The sequence below is a fragment of the Cervus canadensis genome, chromosome 5 (genome assembly GCF_019320065.1).
Source record: "Cervus canadensis isolate Bull #8, Minnesota chromosome 5, ASM1932006v1, whole genome shotgun sequence".
In the NCBI taxonomy this organism is placed as follows: Eukaryota; Metazoa; Chordata; class Mammalia; order Artiodactyla; family Cervidae; genus Cervus; species Cervus canadensis.
The window spans coordinates 59,185,196-59,191,292 of record NC_057390.1 but is presented as its reverse complement, the minus strand read 5'-3'; positions in this window follow the sequence as shown (position 1 = coordinate 59,191,292).

Here is a 6,097-nt window from a genome sequence, read left to right as displayed (position 1 = left end):
TATAATAATTCCTCCTCTGTGTTTCTCAAAAGAACAGTCTGGTCTAGATCAGATGTTGCATTTCAAGTCCTATGAATTCTTTACCATGTAGTTATTTGGAAGCTCACAGCTTCTTTCTTCTTCTCATGGGCTTTTTGATCAGATCCCATGGTAAATTGGTCCAGAGGTCTGCCTCAAGCCAGCACGTTCTCTCCCAAAGCCCAGAGGCAGGCTGACCCCAAGACATAATGAGAATGTATTCCTGCAGAGGAAAGGAGCTGCTCTCGAAATGTGCACTCTCTTCAGGCTTTGCAACTAAATGTTTTGTGAAGTTCTTTAACTGCCTTTTCTTGAACAAGTGAGAGAGTGAGCCGCTAAGTGTCCTATTATATTACCAAGGGAGGATAGATTTAAGGAAAGCTTTTATTTTTCATTCTTTGTGTTAGTTGTAACACTAAATTAGCCAAATAATTCACACCTAGTGGCAGGTGTAATCTTCCTTAAGAACATTTCTGAAGCATCTCCAACCTTTCCCAGAACAGGCGTATGTGATTTTATTCAAACTTTGATGTGATACTAAGTGGAAACTCTATGTTCCAAAATGACCCCATCTTGGTACAAACAGTAGATAAACTAGTCAAACCAAATCATAAAAGCAAGCCTGAGCTACAGATAATAAGAGCTAATATTTATTGAGCATTTTGGGTAACGGGGGGCGCCAGCTGCAACCTAATGACTTTCCATGTATTCATTTGAACTTGTTAACAACCTGACATTTTGCTCATGAGGACAGTGAAACCCAGAAAAGTTAACTTGTCCAAGGTCACACTGCTGGTGAGTGGACAGGCCAGTTAACAAGAGCCCTAATAGTAACATATGGCTTGCAAAGATCTCTATTTTAAAAATTATTTATTTATTTGGCTGCACTAGATCTCAGTTGTGGCGCTCGAGATCTTTAGTTGTGGCACATGGAATCTCTTAGTTGGGGAATGTGGGATCTAGTTTCTTTACCAGGAATCGAACCCAGGCCCCTGCATTAGGAGTGTGGAGTCTTAACCACTGGAACCTCAGGGGAGGTCCCCCCACTCCTCTTTTATTCCACTGCCTCCCACTGACCCTCCATCCCTCTCCATGCATTTTATACTGTGGGGTTAGCCTGGAACTCTGGTTGCCTTCAAGCTCCTTTGTTTCCCTAAACCCTATTCTCCCCACAGCCACATCCCTGCCCCTGGCTGGAGTCACACAGAAAGCCTGAATATCTGACATGCATTGGTCATGCCTCCTCCCTTTGGGGACTAATTTCACGCTGTACTTAGTAGTGCATGCAAGAGCATTACCTCCGGCTGCAAGCAGCAGCCCCTGGAGTAGAAGTGTATTCTCTGCCCATGGCTAAATTTGAGAAAATACGGGACCCTAACATACAGGAGCAAGTAAATTCCTAAAGTGCTCACACTAAAGATAAGACAAGGATAAGATGAATATATTTAGAGTTGTGTTTCAATCTGGTGATTCAGCCATCATGCTGCTTACCCCACTCAAGACTTTGTCCCCATGAGGAACTCTGAGTGGCGAGTTGCCCAACCCCTACCCAAGCCAAAGCAGACTGTCAGAACCCTAGCAAGGCACTAAGGACCATTTCTAATAAAGTCAAGTTGCTATTGCTCCTTCATCTTTCCCTTTATCTGAGTGGATCAGAAGTCCAGGTGCCCATAGGATACAGATTGCCTGACCTAAAGGATCTTACAGTATTAGTTTATCATTAACACCTGCAGGATAAATAAGAAAAAACCTGTCCCTGGATAGCAAGCATACTATCCTCCTCTGCTCCCCACCCCACCAAATACTTGTGTCAAAAGCAAGTGGAGGCAGCAATTGTTGTATTCAACATTTGTCCAGCTGAGACCATCTTGGGATCTGCTTTATCTCTGCAAGCATCCAAATCCAAGAGGAATTTCAGGACTCAACAATACCAGGGAAGGTTTATCTTTGCCACATAGGATTTGGACCATATCGAGGTTATTATCCAAAACTCATTTGAGGAGTATTTACTATAACATCTGGGAGTTTTGGAACTTGCTTAGGTGAAAGCTTTAACCATAAGAATAAGCAGAAAGCCAGTCTTCTGGTACAACTGAACTGTGGCATAAATAATTTCCCTTTATTACAAAGTCAACACAGACCTATGACACTTGCCAGGTATCAGACTGTCAATACGCAGAGGTGAGTGCCATAGACAAAGCTTCCTGTCCTGGAGAGAGTTTATAGTGGCTTTTTCTGGGAGGTTCTTGGACATCAACTATTTACTTTCAGAAGATTCACTGGGAATTTTAATTTAAGAAATATTCATGACAGCCGGTTTGGGGGCAACTTTTCCAAACATGCTGTAACAAAATCGGCAATTTTAGCTAAATCACACCCTGTTCCTCAGACATTTGACTCAGATTTTTCTTTACTACAGTAAGTCTGTGATCAGAATGCTGAAATGTGTAGGGAACCAGCCACTCCAGTTCAGTCTTAAAGACAAATTTTCAGGCTGGACTGCATTTTCCAGAAGACCAAACCCTTTGGATGTTTTTATTCAAAGAGCACAGAAATGACCAACCTGAATATTTTAGTGGAAGCCTTTCTAGGATTTTGTATTGAAATAACTAATGAAAACTAATAGACTCTGGAAATGCCAGAACTTCTAATAAGGAGAAGGAGAAAAGGAAAATAGATACTCTTGAGGTTTTCATAAGACGCTTAAGCACTGGATAATGCCTCAGATTCTGAGTGACTTAATATATTAGGTGTTTGATGATTCACACTTCATATTATCCAACAAATACCTATTCTACATTCATTATATGTGTATGTGTGCTTAGTCGCTCAGTTGTGTCCGACTCTCTGTGACCCTCTGGACTGTAGCCCACCAAGCTCCTCTGCCCAAGGGATTCTCCAGGCAAGAGTACTGGAGTAGGTTGCATTCCCTTCTTCAGAGGATCTCCCTAACCCAGGGATCAAACCTGGGTTGTCTGTTATGTCCCCTGCATTAGCAGGTGGGTTCTTTACCACTAGCATCACCTGGAAAGCCTGTTCACTATATATCATGCACTAAACACTTTACTAGCTTCTTCACTTGAAATCTTCCAGATTTTATACATTTTTGATGTTGCTATTTCTGTTGGAGCCTTACTGAAGCTGTACTTTTAGGTATACTTTTCTGCTACATCACTAGAATAGTGTTACAAAAATGTCTCTGTATATTATATACATCCCTTAAACAAACATATTAATTTTTTATTTGAACACTATTCTTACAAGTGTTTAAAATAAAAGTGAGTGTGATCTTCAAATGTTCATCCTTCCATTATTGTCTCCCACTTTCAAAAATGCCCGATTATTCAAAGCTGCCTATTTCTCAGTTATATATGATTACAACAGCCGTAAGTGATTGAAAGAAAAGATGTTTTCCTTCAGGTTTTAAGAAAGGCCCTTTTCTATGCAAAGTTTTAAAGAGATGTTGATGAAAGAAAGTCAGGCAGTGCAATGATTGCAAAGAATTACTCTTTAGTGTCAAAAAGACTCAGGTTTAATCTCCAAACACCAGCTCTACTTCTTATTAGTAATGTGATCTTGAGCAAGTTACTTAATTTTCTAGACCTCAGTTTTCTCATCAAGAAAATGGAAATATCAACTCTCCTCAAAGTTCCTGTGAAGATGAATTAGCATAGTACCTGTATCCTGCTTGATCCAGGGCCAGCGCATAGTAAACTCTTACTTCTACTAAGTCTTAAGTGGTTGCTAATATTATCATCAACATGTAGGAACGCTGTATAACATGTAGTGCTGGAGATTTCATATATGCTTTCTCATTTAATCCTTCATGATCATGTAAAGCAAAAAGAAAGAAAAAAAATCCTTCCACACTTATAGATTAGGAAGATAAGGGTTGGAGACATTAAGTACCTTGCAGAAGGCAGGGCCTTGCAATCAAGTCTACCCAGCTCCAGAGCCATCTTTTTTCTCGGTGGAAGAAAATTGTCCTTTCTAAATTTCTTTTGTTATTTCATGCAAAATATGGATCGCCATTTTCAAGTTTGTGTTATATAATGCATAGCTACATCAAACCATTTCTATCTTACATTATAAAAAATGACAAATACATCTTTTGCCATATTTAAATCTGTCATCATTCAGTTCAAGACAGACACATTTTCCCTAACAACAAAATTCTGTAAAGCAATTATCCTTCAAGTAAAAAATAAATAAATTTTTAAAAAGATTGTATTGGCATGTGGAAGAAACTCAACATTTCTACTTAAGATTTATAAATAGAAGAAGGAAATTTGAGGTGAATAGGTGTGCGTTTCTTTAATTCCCAGTGCTGGATGTATGTCTATCTTGATCTGAATTTGGATTTCAGTCACTGTAGCCCATCTTTGTACATCTCTTATTTCATTCAATAAGCATTTATTGAACTGGATCAATAATTTATTGAACTGGATAAGTATTTATTGAACTGGATGAATTGGTCCTAAGTCCTGCCCTCGAGGACCTGAGGGTTCAATGGGAAAGATAAGATGTGCCAAAAGATCTATAATTCCAGACAAAAAGTGATTGATTAGTGCCAAAAGAAAGGTAGACATAACCTGCTAGGGAGTTTCAAGGATCCCCACTTCTTCCTGCTGGGAAGAAAAGAATCAAAGCCATGTATAGGGGGACTGTGACCTCCTCTATTAACTGCTCCATCCAAGTACAAACTATTCACAAACTTGCTTCAAAATAATACAAGCGGTAGGTGTATAAGGGTGTAGATGAAATAAGACTGGCCGCAAGTTGGTCATGTAGAAGCTGAGTGATGGGAGTATATGGAGCTTTATTGTACCAGTGTGCCTTACTGTTGGATACATTTTAAATTTTCTATTATAAAAAGTTTGAAGTTTTCTATTATAGAAAGTTGAAGTATTCTAGGAGATCGTTTGCTTGTGTTGTAACCTACATGCAAAAGGCTACAAAATTGTATTGTATAATGGTTTAGGCCTGGAAGAGTGATTGGACAGAGAGGCATTAGTGACCACTAGGGAAGGGGGTGCAGTGATAAAGAATCAACACTTCTCAAAGAAGAGAAAGAGACATAAGAGATGTGGGTTCAGTCCCTGGGTTGGGAAGATCCTTTGGAGTAGGAAATGGCACCCCACTCCAGTATTCTTGCCTGGAAAATGCCATGGGCAGAGGAGCCTGGCAGGCTCCAGTCCATGGACCTACAAAGAGTCAGACATAACTGAGTGATGGGACACACACACACACACACACACACACACACAGTGAAATGAATGGAATTCTCCTCCCCAAACCACTACTCTTTCCTGCCTCCCCTCCGCACACAGAAGCCCCCTCCACAAGAATTCTTTCACGTGAAATTGCAGACTAGAAAGACTGGATGTAGGGTAACAACAACCTAGGGATCCCCTAGTAGCAATGCCTACCTCTGCAGAGGGCATGAGCATGTATCTTGATGAAAACAGTCAGTGTGGTTTGATAGAAACTTGAACTCTGCACAGTCAAGTTCAGAGATTCAGGGTATCTGTGGATGTAAATTTTGGAGCATTGTCCCATCACTCATGGAGATCTTCCCTGTTGGTTTACGGGTCAACATTTGTAGGTGAGAGAAAAGCATTCGGTGCTACATGGATCCTAGAGTTCCTAGTGGTTCTAGCCAGCACACACCCCAGAATGGTCCATAGGTGTGTTCTGAAGTGATTTCCGTTAGCTAAGCATAGTGTAATTTTGCTGTAAGCATGGTGCTAGCCTAATTCAGATGCTGTCAGGGATACCAGGAAAAGTGGGGGGCTGGGGAGAGGTGGTGTGGGAATAGAGTTCAGCCATCTGGCAGCATTCCACAAAACCAGATTCATGAAATACTGCACAGGGGAAAGTATTCGATGCTCTCTTTGGAGGATGATAGACTATTTTTCTCTTAGATATTCTGCCTGGATATTTTTTTTTTACCAAGGTCAGAACGTTTTGAAGAGGCATTGCCACCCTGACTCCGAACCCCAAATTAAAATGACAGCAGGTAAAATTAGAGAGTGTCACATGCTCCTTTAATGTTGTGCTGCTGTTCTTTAGTGGCGTC